This window comes from Xiphias gladius, unplaced genomic scaffold (genome assembly GCF_016859285.1).
Source record: "Xiphias gladius isolate SHS-SW01 ecotype Sanya breed wild unplaced genomic scaffold, ASM1685928v1 HiC_scaffold_223, whole genome shotgun sequence".
Lineage (NCBI taxonomy): Eukaryota > Metazoa > Chordata > Actinopteri > Istiophoriformes > Xiphiidae > Xiphias > Xiphias gladius.
Genome location: NW_024401889.1, coordinates 1 through 13780, shown reverse-complemented (window position 1 = coordinate 13780; position 13780 = coordinate 1). Strand labels below are relative to the sequence as shown.

The 13780-nt window shown below is 41.1% G+C and overlaps 1 pseudogene; it reads left to right on the top strand.

Moving 5' to 3' along the window:
- Positions 1-1658: 1658 nt before the first annotated feature.
- Positions 1659-8530, top strand: LOC120787566 (annotated as a pseudogene).
- The last annotated feature ends 5250 nt before the right edge of the window (positions 8531-13780 follow it).

Sequence of the window (13780 nt, the reverse complement as noted above, 5' to 3'; positions counted from 1 at the left end):
TGTGACACGTAGTAGTTGTGTCATTTCCCATGATCCCACGTTCAGAGGGCTGCAGTACAAAGCGAGGTTACTGGCTTATCAGGGTAAATTCAGGAGTCACTTTGTGATGCTAGGTGTAACGTCCCGATTAACCCCTACTACAAAAGATGGATAGGTTTTAGCCGAGGTTTGCTGCCATGGCAATTTACACTGCACCTCTAAACTGCAGGTAACTGGTAACTCGACGTTACCCTATATAAGCACCGTCCCTCCGCACACAGTCTTATGGAGAAAAATGCTGGCGCATTTGGAGAACCCAATCCACATTGGCGGGAGGATTGTGAGAGGCTCCCCCACAGGACGGGGGTGTTTAGGGACTGTCAGAATAAATGAGCTTACCCTGATGTTGTGTGCCTTGGTTTGCGCTATTTTGCCCCTGGACACTTTATGTTTTCCAGAGGCTGAACATCTGAGCATGAATACTGTACGCTGTGAACTTTGCACGGTGGGATTTGCTGTCACTACACTGCTGAATGCATTTTGTTGTGTTCCCTGGCTATTTAAGTACCTTCAAGATCAAAAGGGGCTTTTCGTCTGATTGCCAGTAATTCGCAGCATGAAAATACTTGGTCTAGCCTTTTTCTAACCTGCATAGGCTAGGCACATTGATAGAACACATTGATTCCATAGGATTCCCAAGGGAAATCGATGCTACTGACTTCCCGCATATCCACATGAGAGCTTCATTGGGAGAACATGGATTACGTGAACGGGAAAGCATTTCACAGCATCTTTGTTCAGGTGTTTGATCATATGGTATTTGATCTAACATGTAGGCTAGTCTACATCATTCTATCCCTGCAAGTTATGTTTACATTCAGGAAAATTATAGAGACATTAGGTGGTGACTTTTTTTCCAATGGTAGTATGTTAAAATAGCCCGAAATCCTTTGTCAAATGACGTGTTAATTGAATGGTGCCCAACTCCGAGGCTAGGTGCCCTAGGTTGGTGAATGACTCACATTTTTCGGGAATCCACTCTTGGTCAAAGATTTTAACAATGTAAGACAACCACCAGCCTGTATTAAACACATCATGCCCTAGTTTGACAATTACTATCTATCGGTAGTAATTGATAAGAGCGTATTGATGGCCTGCTCCTTGGAGACAGAGGATACCCATGTCTGCGGTATCTGATGACCCCTTATCCTGACCATCTTACATGGGAACAAAGAAAATACACTGTGGCCCACAGTAGCACAAGCGCCAGCAATGAGATGACATTTGGGGTCATCGAGGCACCATTTACCTATTGATGAGGGTTGCGGGTGCGCCTAGAGCGGGGACGTGAGGTTGTGGCGTCATTTGTGGTGTTCCACAACATTGCCACTTTTCAAGAAAAACAGGGCAGCATGCCAGCTGCCAATGCCACCAGACGTTGGATCACCCAACAGGATTTTCACCCAACATTTATTTAAGTATTTATTTCTTTGCATTCTCCCTTTCCTAAAAGTTTGTGTGTGTGTGTGTGTGTGTGTGTGTGTGTGTGTGTGTGTGTGTGTGTGCGCGCGTGTGTGCGCGCGTGTGTGCGCTTACGTGCAGAATTTAATATTTTTCTTCAAAAACAGATGAAGAATCTCTTCATAATTGTGTTAGACTTTTCTGCTCCTTCACCACAGAGCTGTGCTGGAGGAGACTGCATATGGTCGGATCAAGCAGGTGTTGAGATGGTACTTGTCTGGTTTCTACAAGAAGCCTAAGGTAAGATTTGTTCACACCTAGATGGCTTCTTAATATCATCATATTGGCTCTCAAATATGCCAACCATGATTACAAGATAAGCCCCCTGCTTTTTGCAACATCTGTTATCGGATAAAGACTTTGAAAGATGATAAACGCTTTGAAGAAAACAAGTTAGGCAGCTTGACAATATTTAACATCTTTCAAGTGTATTGTTACAGAACATTTCAGTCAAGGCAGAGTAAATCAACAGACACAATATATTAACAATAATGTAGTTACATTTTTCAATTCAATCTATTACTATAATTCAATTGAATACAGAATACTTAGCTTAATCTAACTTAGTGATTTTTCAAATTGCATTTTACCATCTTGAATAGAATCAGCACTAACCAAAGGATTCAGTTTTCAGCTGAATACCAGCCCTGTTAATGGGCATTTCTTCATTCTGTATTACAGTGTCATACTCACACTTTCCTGTCGACCTCTTGGAAGTGGCTTTTTTGGAAGCACTGGAAGATTTTCTCTGAGTGTTAGCAGAATCCTTTTTTTGGGCTCACTATCCTGACTTTCTGTGACACTGTATTTCTTGGCCATTTGACTAATGACTCTGTCCAGGGTCTATTTCGCAGTAAAAATGTCAGGAGACACTTCCCACTCATTCCCACTTATGAATTCATTTCTTCAGTAGCAGAAAAACACCCAACATGAACCAACAGATAACGCCTGTAGATTAAATTGGGCTTGCTGAACACTTTTTGGGCTGACTGCCACAGACGCACTCGCTGTAGATGGATGGGTAGAAACTTGAGAACCTCATTATTCAAGCTATAAACAACGACCTCACACAATACTGGAGTTTACCTGCTGAATTAGTGAGTTTAGAGAAGTGGTGATGTTTTCCATAGCGATGCTTATTGTCTGTGACTTAACTGTTTAAATCTGATCGGTGAAGCCTATTTGGTCCTGTGATCATTTGCAATGTAATTGGTCCTCAGCACCAGGTATTGGTTAAGTGTTAAAAAACTAATCTTGTCCAACTGGGAAAATAAAATCTCATCATCTGTTTGCACATTTGACTTGGGAGAGAAAAACCGATTTTGTCAGAAGATGGTTACGTTGATCCTATCCCTGCCGTCTGGCTTCATCCTCAGACCGACAGATGCACTTTCTACATAGCTGAACAGGTTAAACCGATCCATAGCTAGAATGCATAAATACACAGTACATGATTCATCCCTTGTAGGAAATGTTTTGCACAATTCGGCAAAAGCAAAGAGCACACACCTGTGAAATGCAGCAAGTGTAGAATTTAATACATGCCAGAGGGCATCTGACACTTCTCTTTCTGACTTTGCTACTCAAATGTCCCCCCTCCCTTTCCTCTGCCAGGTGTCCCACCATCCGCCCATCTCTGCGTTTTATGTCTGCAATAGGAAGGATGGTTTTTCTATCAGTGGAAGCATCCTGGCCAAATCCAGGTTCTATGGTACGCAGCGTACTACAATAAATAATCTGTTTGTCATAGCTGAAAGATCAGGATAGACCAGTACACAACAATGTGGTCCCAGGTTTGATCACCATCTTGATCCCTTTGTTCGTGCATATCGAGATAAATTCCCTCCCTTGCTTCAAGAGGCACGGTAAATGGCTGTCAGTGGAAGCTTTTTAAGGGGGATCTGTCCTTTAATCGTGATCTTCTCTGTCCTTTTGCTGTTGTAGGCAACTCTCTTTCAGCTATTCTGGATGGCAAAGCCAGGCTGTTGTTCCTCAGCAGGGATGAGGAGTATGTCATCACAATGCCCTACGCTCACTGCAAAGGTAACAGGTCACCAAACATGGCTACAGTAAAGTGAGTGCAGGTGGCTAACAAACAAACTCATCTACCAAAGATACAATGAAATCTGTCTACTGCATAAAATCATGTGCGGCTGTAACTTCTGCTTCTGTCTGAGCTACTGGAAATCAAATGGCACCCAGCCCTGCTCCGAACATGAAATCTAATATGGCAGATGGCCAAAATCAGAGACGGGTGATGGGTGTAATTTAATTGAGGGCAAATGTCTGTTTGTTCTCCGAGTGTGAATTGGGCATTTTGTAAATTATCTTCTGTAATCCAGTCAAGGAATGCGCTCACGGTGAGCGGCTAGATATCAAATCATGTTCCTAAATGTACAGTAAAACAGGGAACGGTATGATTTATCTATGGACTTCCAACAGGAGTTTTTACATTCTATTTGTTGATGTGCTGCTGATCTGATGCTGTAATACTGTCTCTCTCAGGGATCCTGTATGGCACTATGACACTAGAGCTGGGTGGGAAGGTTAACATTGAGTGTGAGAAAAACCAAACGTTTCACAGAGCTGGAGTTCAAACTAAAGGTATATTTTTGATAAGTTAAAAATGCTGTTTACACCAATTGTGTTTGTAAACCTACATTGACTAGTAACTTTTCTTATATCATACGAGCTGGTTGACTACTAAGCAACTGATGCTCTACTTTTTGAGCCAACAGCAGTTTTAGTAAAGGTGTTTGATTGCTTTCACTGCAGCCTTTCCTTGGAGGCTCCTGCTCCGTGAATCAGATCAGTGGGAAGATCTTTGTGGGAGAGGAGCTGCTGGCCACTGTTGATGGACACTGGGTGAGAGCTTTAAACTCTTTCATCTCTGCCACTTACTCCCTCCCAATTAGTATTCAGCAATTCTCTGTAGTAATTAGATGCAGAATTGGTAATTATTGGTTTAGGAGCAGCAGGGAGACACGGCGACTAGAAGAGCCTGTTTAGGGGGCTCTCACATTGGGCCACACACACAGTGCTTGTCTGAAAAAGTAGGGAAGGTTTGACCATTACATGATCTGGAAATTGTTTGGTTTTAGAAAAATAATTTCTAGTCTGACCTCCCTGTGAGGGAGACCAGTATGAATCAACATCGATAGGCACATTTAGTAGTCTATGTGATAGAGTGACTCGTCTGACCGAGCATTCGGTTGCCTTTGTTGTAATCAGGACAACGAGGTGTTCATTCACGAGAAGCGCTCCGGCCAGCAGGAGCTGCTGTGGAATCCGAGTCCCGACATCCGCAGCAGCCGCCTCAAGAGACAAGTGGTACAGATCGACCAGCAGGGAGAGTTTGAGTCTGACAGGTAAACCACGCATCATAGCACCTATGTATGTCAATCACTGTGTTAATACTTAATTTCAAAGCAAACATTTTGGCTTGTCCATGCAGGGTAAGCACAGGTGTAACCAGTAACATTAATGGTGGCCTATGTTTAGGTGTGCCATTAAACACAATACCAGGGCTCTGGAGCTGGCGCACCTAAATGAAATGCAGTCATTCTTAATGTTCTTAATTACACCTGTGTTTGACAAAAGTTAATGTCCACTTTTGTCTATAACCAGTCTAGTCGTAGGTTAAAATTGTTCTCAAGAAAACATTTTCCCCTCTTTTTTACTTAACTTCACATCACACGTAAACATTTACAAAGATACTGCTGACTTACAACACATCTGTATGTACAATATATGTTTTCGTGGCAGACTGTGGCAGCATGTGATCAGTGCCATCATGAATCGGGACCAGCTGCGGGCCACCCAGGAGAAGTTTGTGCTGGAGGAAGCTCAGCGGAGAGAAGTCAGAGAGAGAGGAGACAAACACGACTTTTCCACCAGGACCCCGTCACCTCAGAGTGGACCTACAGGCACACGGAGTATGGACACACACACACACCAAGCAAATAAAACACAGGAGATGGCACACACTGTTGTCTTTTAGTTTAGATTTTAGGTCACTATAAAAGGGATTGAACAGTAGAGTAAGGAGAGGAAAAACATTGAGGTAATAATGACTTAATATATTGTCATATTTGGCAGCACGCAGCCGTGGGACCCTTAGCGCTGTCTGGTTCAGTTTGAGAAGGACGGCGTGATTCAGACGCACAAGAAAAGCCAGAGACGACACAACGGCCTCTCCTACAGCCACAGCTGGGGCAGCCAACAGAAGGTTAGCCAGACCAATCACACCGGTCCGAATTAAAGCTGGATTGCTGCATTAATGGTGCTTTGTCATTGACATTTTATCAAAATGAAGGCTGCTTCACTTCCTGTTGAGCCAGACTGCCCCAGATATTTAGATACTCTAAAATCACAGACAAGCACGGTCAACCCTTTCCTTTCTCACGTGTCATTTGCTGCAGTGATGCCCAGACAGCTAAACCCCATCTTCATCCAGCTGTTAGCGTGATGCATGAACCAACAGTTCACTGTCAGTGTCAGTGTTTTATGTTGATGAAAAGATACTTTTTTTCTTGTCAAGTTTAAAAGACTTATGTAAAAATTCAGAGGATAAAATGTCGAAGTTACCTTAAAGCATAGTGACTAGCTACATTTTGTGTTGACTCAAGGAAAATGGAGACAATTTAAATACGGACAGTGGCCGTAGTTGAAGTTTCACCAAATGAAAAAGCAGTAGAGTCAATTTTCATTTGTATATTTATTTATTTATTTGTTTATTACTTTTAACACACACATACATGTCCACCGTTGGATGAATATGAAGTGTGATTAGTACTGTACATCTAGTGTATAAAAAAAAAATGTTCCTTTGCTCTCTCTTGTTGGAAAAGGGCTTTTTTGACAGATTTTTGTGCTTTTATTGTGGTTATTTTCCACAGATTTTTAGATTTCAGGTCAGTGGTTGCAAATGTTTTTGGCTTGTGACCCTTTAAAATAAACTGTGTTTAGTTGTCACTCTTCATCAAAGGTTGCGGCCTTAGTGTAGACACCAGGGGGTGACTTTTCCTTCTCAGATCATTTAATTGAAGGAATTTCCCAACTGTCAAAAGTATCCAGAAAATAAGCAAAAATCAGAAAAAATGAACTCTCCTAAAATACCTCATCCCCTTAGCCAACTTGAGACCCCTAAGCTTTGTCTTGGGAACCCCGGAGGATTCCCGTCCCCCAGGTTTAACACTTGTTCACCCTGACCCTTATCTCTCCCTGTAGGAACCTGGTTGCCCTGAGTCGTCAGCTGGCTCGTCAGAGGGCGACAGACAACTTTCTCATCCTATGTGTTCTGCTCCTCTCTCAGCTCCTCCTCAACTATGTCTTCACCTGAGCCCGCAACTCAGGGAGGAGTTTCCCTCTGGCACCGATCTGGCGTTAGATCCCTCCAAAAAGCACAGACTCTAATCAGCCTAGGAGGGGCAGAGACCTCAGCTCAGTGTCAGGAGGGCAACTTTGTCCCTTTGTTTCCTCTAAGAAGGGAGGAGCACGGACATTATAGCAATAAACACAGCTACAGCCACCGCCTGTCAGTCTTCTGCAGAGAGGAACGGCACCCCCTAGTGTAGCCAGACTGAAACAGCCCCGGCACCTACGCACTTTGGACAGGAAAGGAGGGATGAGAGACAAGCAGGGCTACAAAGATTTTGAATAAAAAGATGAAATGTATGATTAAAATGAAGAATGATTTGGCAAAAAGAAATGACAAGAGAGGATGTTTCACCATTCCTTAGTGTCTTTTTATATTGCCCTGCAATACTGTTTATATGTGAGTGTGCTTGTGTGTGTGTTGTTCGTACCTACAGTAGGCCCTATGGGCGCAGGCAGATCACCGCTTGGACTTCTCCTTCTCTCCTTCCACTCCAGATTTTGGGCCTTAATGCTGAAGCCAAAAAGAAGAGGAAGAAAAAAAACACATATACAAATGAAGAAGGAAAATCTTCCGACAGTGCAATTCTTTGTGTTTTGTATCTATGTACGCTCAAATACACTCTATCTCATCTTTTAATGCTGATGATTTAACCAAAACAGTATTTATAATCCGAAAGGACAGAGAGTACTTGTTAACAAGGAGCACTGTGTGTGTTCGTAGTGACACACAGGAAGGAAGGATCATGGGAATGAGGCAGGGCAGAGAGCCAAACAGTGTCTTTGAATTTGTTTGCCTGTGGTGCCGTAACTGAAGGGATAATGGCATAGCACTGTTACATAAAGGAACAGAAGGTGGAGGAAGAAAGTGAAGGAGTGAAAAAATTGGATTCTTTGGCCTAATAGAAGGAGTTCTTGTGTGTGCATAGGTCCACACCATGTTCATGGGACTGTTTAAAGACTATGTGCCTCTCACTTAGTAATGAATTATTTGTTTTTTCTTTTAATCAAGTTGTATATATTCATCTGGCGGTCTATGTTTCCAAAAGAGATTTCAGAATGTATTTATTGGGTGATTAAGCTTGACCTTCCTAATCTAATTCAGCTTGGAGGACAGAGACCAGGGCTGACAATCGCTCTCCCATGGTTGCGTGGGTTCGTCATCTTTGTGTATATGTGTGTGTACGTGTCAGTGTGAGGGAGCACATGTGTGCGAGTAAGCCATTATGAGTTGTGCTAAACGAAGCCAGGTCTGTGATCTTGGTTCTTTTAACCCTTGAATTTCAGTCTCCATTGCCAGTTCTGATCTACCCAATGAGAGAGAATTAGGAAGCACAGAAAGGAAGTCGACCTGTTGAATGCTTTTATTTACACTTTCATTTGTTTATTCTTTTCTTCATTTTCCTGTTTTCTACTCTACTGCCATGTTTTGGGGATTCTACATGCCAGATATTTATCTCATATGGAACGAATCTAAAGAGAACATGATGTTGCCCGATGTTTTCATCCATACCTGTTGCGTACTGTAACACTACAGTAAAACATTTAAACCCCGCTACTGACTTGACTCTCATTAATTCTCCACTAGATGGAGATGTTGATGTTGGTAAACTAAGGTCTCTAAACTGGGTCTGTTAACCAAAGTATTCATCACGACTAGACTGCAGCAGTCAAACTGATAAGAATTCGAGGCATTGGGTACAAATGAAAGAAGATGTTAGACAGGACAAAAGTAGAAGGCTAATTTTAGATCTTAGAATCCCAACAAAGATCCATACAGCAGCCCACAACACAAGACTTCACAATGTTGGGGGCAACATTTTTTGGTACAAACCACATGAGAACTGCAATGAGGGGTTGACTGATCCAGTAACTGTGTAGAGCCCTGAGCACGGGCCTGAGGCTTGAACCTGAGCAAGTGAAAATCTCTTGTTAGACGTTACAAGGATTAACAAATCTGCCGCACACAGATTTAAGCCCCAGTGTGTGGAGCCGGATTGTGTTTAGGAACTTGCCCACAGTGCAGGAGGCCTGTAGAGTGACTGATGTTCAAGTACTATTATCAAACAACTTTCAGTTATTCTACTTATGTTTTAAGTAGAGGTAAAAGTGCTGTATCTGTAAATGTATTAGAAGCTAATTTCTTTAGAAACTATTCAATGTTACCAGGTTAGTACTTGGAAAAGAGCAGCATACTAATATGTACATTCAAATTGGATTCATTAGTATGAAATTACAAATTATTGCCCAGAAATGTTTGTTGACTCATTTTTGCTACCTGGCTTCACTGTGTATGACCCTACAGCTGCCCAGTTTATCATGCTTAATGGGAAGCTGGCAACACTGGTAATTTGTTAAGAAATGCGTCTCAACTAGTGAAGTGAACTAAATTACTCATGTAAAGCACCTTTACCTACTTAAACAGCCCAAAAAACTACAAGTGTGCGTGCGCGCACACACAAACACACACACACAGACACACACAGACACACACACACACACACACACACACACACACACACACACACACACACACAGAGACACACAGACACACACAGTCTTAGGAACTGATGATTTCCAATCCTGACAGTATCCTTGCTGGTGTTTTTACTTGGACAAGAGGAAATAACAAGGAAAACTGGCACTTTTTTTTTTTTGATCAGAGGCAAAAATACAGATGAGTTAGCATAGTCACATACACCAAAACATCTGCCACACTCTAATAACTTGTTGTTTATTAATTTAATCACAAAATATAAGACAGGACCTGCTTGTTTTGTATCTTATTTGTGTTACAGGTCACATTTCTCATGCTAAACTGTTCATAACCTGTCACTTCACTTCCTCTTGCTTCTACATGTGGTAATCTGAGTGACAGCACAGCAAAGTCTCATTCCTGCACTCTGCTTCCCAGAGAAAGTCTTTGAAATGTGATGAAGTGAATACCTGGTATATCAAAGTGTCGAGTCTGTTCAAACAGAGATTCATCTACTCAAGTGGACTGCTTCTGTGGATTAGTGTTTACTGTAGCAATTTGGAGCCTTTGGTGTGGCTCAACCTGATCTGAGCTCCCCTTCTTTCAGTAAAAACATTGAATTGTTAGAAACTGCCAACCCTGTATTATACCAGGCGCTCTAATGAAACTCGAGACATCAATACAGCCTGCAGCGACGCCACACTATACTGTAAATTCTGTCTCAAAGTCACCATGAAGGTATGAAATTCAGTGATTAAAGCTTCCATTTTGGCTCTGACTCATTGAACCTTTACAGTAAACTTTTTTTTCTCTTTCTCCACTTGGATGGTAAGGTCAGAGCAGAGGGTCAGCACCAGAACAATGACTTGGACCTGGTAGGGATTCATTGTCTTGCTCAAAGACACTTAAGCAGGACATATACTTAGTGAAAAAGGGATTTGTTTCCAAATTTGACTGTGCCACGGAACCATAGCTGGTCAGATTCAACTGTAGATCTGTACACAAATCCATGTTTCTTAGCCATGTCTTGACCAGTCATTTGTTCTGTCTCCTTTGTAAAAATGAGGAGCTTAAGCAGCAGAGTGGGCCGAGTGGTAGTGTTAACTGACGCTTGAGTGGGTGCACACTGGACAATTGTGTTTTCCAACAGTGTGCGTGGGGCAGACGGAAGGAGTGACTGTCCAAATTAGGCCACTGGCGAGTTAGTGTGTGTTTATTTTCCGGCCAGCATTCACTCCATCAAACGTGGTTCCTTTCAGCTTGTGTGTGACATTGAGTCTGTGACACTCTCCCTACTGTGGATCTCTCTTTGTCTTTTTCCGTGTGTGTTTATATCTCCTGGCACTGGAAAAATGAGGGTGTAAACGGCTCTCTGGTCAAATACACTATCCGACTCGCAGATACAAAGCGGGGAACAGCTCAAACATCACTGAGTCAGATGGAAATGGAGGAACATGACATCAACTTCATTGATTTTTTTATTGTTTCTGTTACTTGTCGTGGGCAGCCTGTTCAAGATGTTATATAGCCTAGTGAAAACTCTATGCCTTGGTAACAAAAACAGAAAAAATACATGCAAAAACACATAAACATTGACAAATATAGTTATGTTGGGTAGATGGCCTTTATTGTGCTGTTTTCCAAAACTAAGGCTTTCCTTCAAAATTGCAAGATTTCAATTGCAAGACTTTTTCCTTTAATTCCCAGAGTGTCAATATTAAACAACATGCATTGATTTCCTGGTAATCCTGACTTGCAGTTAACCTTACTGTGGAAAAAGAGGGACACAGAAGTGGTCGTCGCACTGCTCCCTTCACAGATTAAGAGGTGCAGCATCCTTATCCACCATTGTGAGCTATGCTCACTATGACCACACCAGTGTTTGACAGGGGAGGTACCTGACTGCGTGTTTCAAGTTTCTGAAGTTTCACTCTGGACTGTGACATTTACTTTATCTAGCGTGTTAAGATGTATATCAAGAAATGTTCAGATACTTAGATACTCTAAGTTGCTGGAAAAGAAAGTTCAGCAAATTCTGGAACATGTATTCATTGGCCAATTGCTATGTTGTTTTTGCAAGGTTATTGAGGACCTGTTTCAAGTTGCTGCCCATACAGTCAGTGTGGTGGACATGATCTAAGTGATGAATTATTGCACAGCAGGTGGGATTTTGTTCGATAACAGAGCTGAGCATCCTCGACACAGCTTATCAAAGGTAACGCGTGTGTGTGTGTGTGTGTGTGGCGAAATAACATTTTGACTACTATGCATCTTATTGTGAAAAATGCTTGACAAATGCTACTATGGATGTCCATCATGTAATTACAGATAGGAGTGTGGTTTGGCTCAATGTTAAAACGGCTTGCCATGGTATATCAGAATGTTGTCAAAAAAAAAAAAAAAATTGGCTTCAAGGAGAAAATACAGTTTAAAGGCAGCTTGTGAGTGAATGGAGTGAGATTTAAAAAATAAGAACATTAACCACTGATGCAGATTTAGCATCTTTCAGGGGATTTTTAATTTACCTCTGTTTGTCATCACTTCATTGATTCATTTCATTGGCATTCAGTTTCAACGGATATAATCTTTATTATGTTTGTACTCTAGTTGATTTTTTTCATTGTTAGGTTTGGTGGAACCTTGTTTGTTTGTTTCCGTTTACCAAAGAATGATCAGACTATTTTTTGTTCACCAACCACCACCTGTCCTGCATGTTTGAGATGTTATAATAAAATATAAAGCTGAAGGAGCCAAAGGGAACTGGTTCTCTGGGCAAATATTCATACTCTATATCAGTTAAATTACTGGCGCAGATTTTTTTTTCTGTTCCATCGTCATCAGTTAATGATCAGAACTTTAAACTAAAATGGTTCTATCGTGACATTCTGATGTCATAGTGATGTGAGATTCTAGAACTCCTTCATAGCCCCAAACACTTTTACTTCCACTCAACTTCAACTGACAACCAGTCAACTACGGTCATCAAGTGATCAGCTACTGTCAACGACTGCCGTCACCCACAGTGGACAACTTTCCAACAGACTGCACCCTGAAGTTCTACTTCACAGTCACTTTGTCAAGTCATGGAAAGGAGATATAACTTGAGAACCAGGGTAAGATTTTCTCACTCAGCCAAGAAAAAGTTTTTTGTCACACATTTTATTCACAACTGCACTAAAGCAGAGGCCAGTCTAAGCTTTCTCTTCTTCTTCATATTTTGTAAAAACGTAACGAACACATTAAATCCCTCTTTTAGACAGGAGACTTTTCAAACAGTTTGATGAATTAATATGCCATGGTCAAAATGAATTGTGACAATAAATCTCACCAGAAAGAAGCTACAGCTTATGACAGCCCAGAAATACAGTGAGAAATACTGCATCTTAGATAAATTTTATTTAGAATACAGTGGATACAGGATTGACCATAGACTATCCAGTGATAGGAGGGAAATTGTAGAAACAAACTAAGTATGTTTACTGACATGCAAATTTTGAGGTGCTTTTACTTTCAGTCAACTCTGTTGGATCATTTGTATTTCATTATAGAACGTTTATTTCTTAAAAGTCTTTTTTTTTTCATAATGTAACTTTTCGTGACAGTGGTGTCCCACCGCCCTCTCACCTTTGACCATAGTGACCTAATGAAATAAAAATTAGCACGAAATACAGTGTAACTGGGAAGAACAGCGATTATTTTTACACAGATGATTGTTTCATTTTTATATTTTCCACAGTTTATTGATTTGATAATTTCTTATTCTTCTTACTCTTCTTCTATTCTTTCTTTCTCATATATATTTATCTATTTAATATGAAACACTTTGGAGCTCCATAGAACTCCACCACATTTCAGAGGGAATTTTATACTTTTTACTCCACTACAATTATCTGAGAGCTTTAGTTACTATTTACTTTGGAGATAAGGATTTTTCAAACAAAAAATATGATCAACAAATAAAATATGATGCAATGTTATAGTATATAAATGAATTAAATTAGCTCCACCACGACCATTTACAACGGTAAAAAGCAAATGATACATTATTGCATCGATAACTGTCACCCAATATGACGATTCAAAACTTTGAAAGCAACCATTCTGCATTTGAGTACTTTTACTGTATTTTGCTGGTAACAATTCTGTAATTTGGCTTCAGTAAAAATTTCAGTACAGGTGTTTTTCAATACACCTGTTTGAGAAAAGGATCTGCGGATCTTTCAACAATGAGGATGGGACTAGTTTTAGCTAAACACTTGTTGTATGTTAATGTCTTTCAGGCACCTCCTAGAGTGAACACTGGGAACACTACCCAGCATTTCAGGCCCCAGCATTATGTGCCACCTGCAGGAGTGCCTCCCAGCTCGGATATGCACTCCCTCAGACAAGCCCTTCTTTCTGCTGAAGGAGAAAATCTGAAGCTGGCAT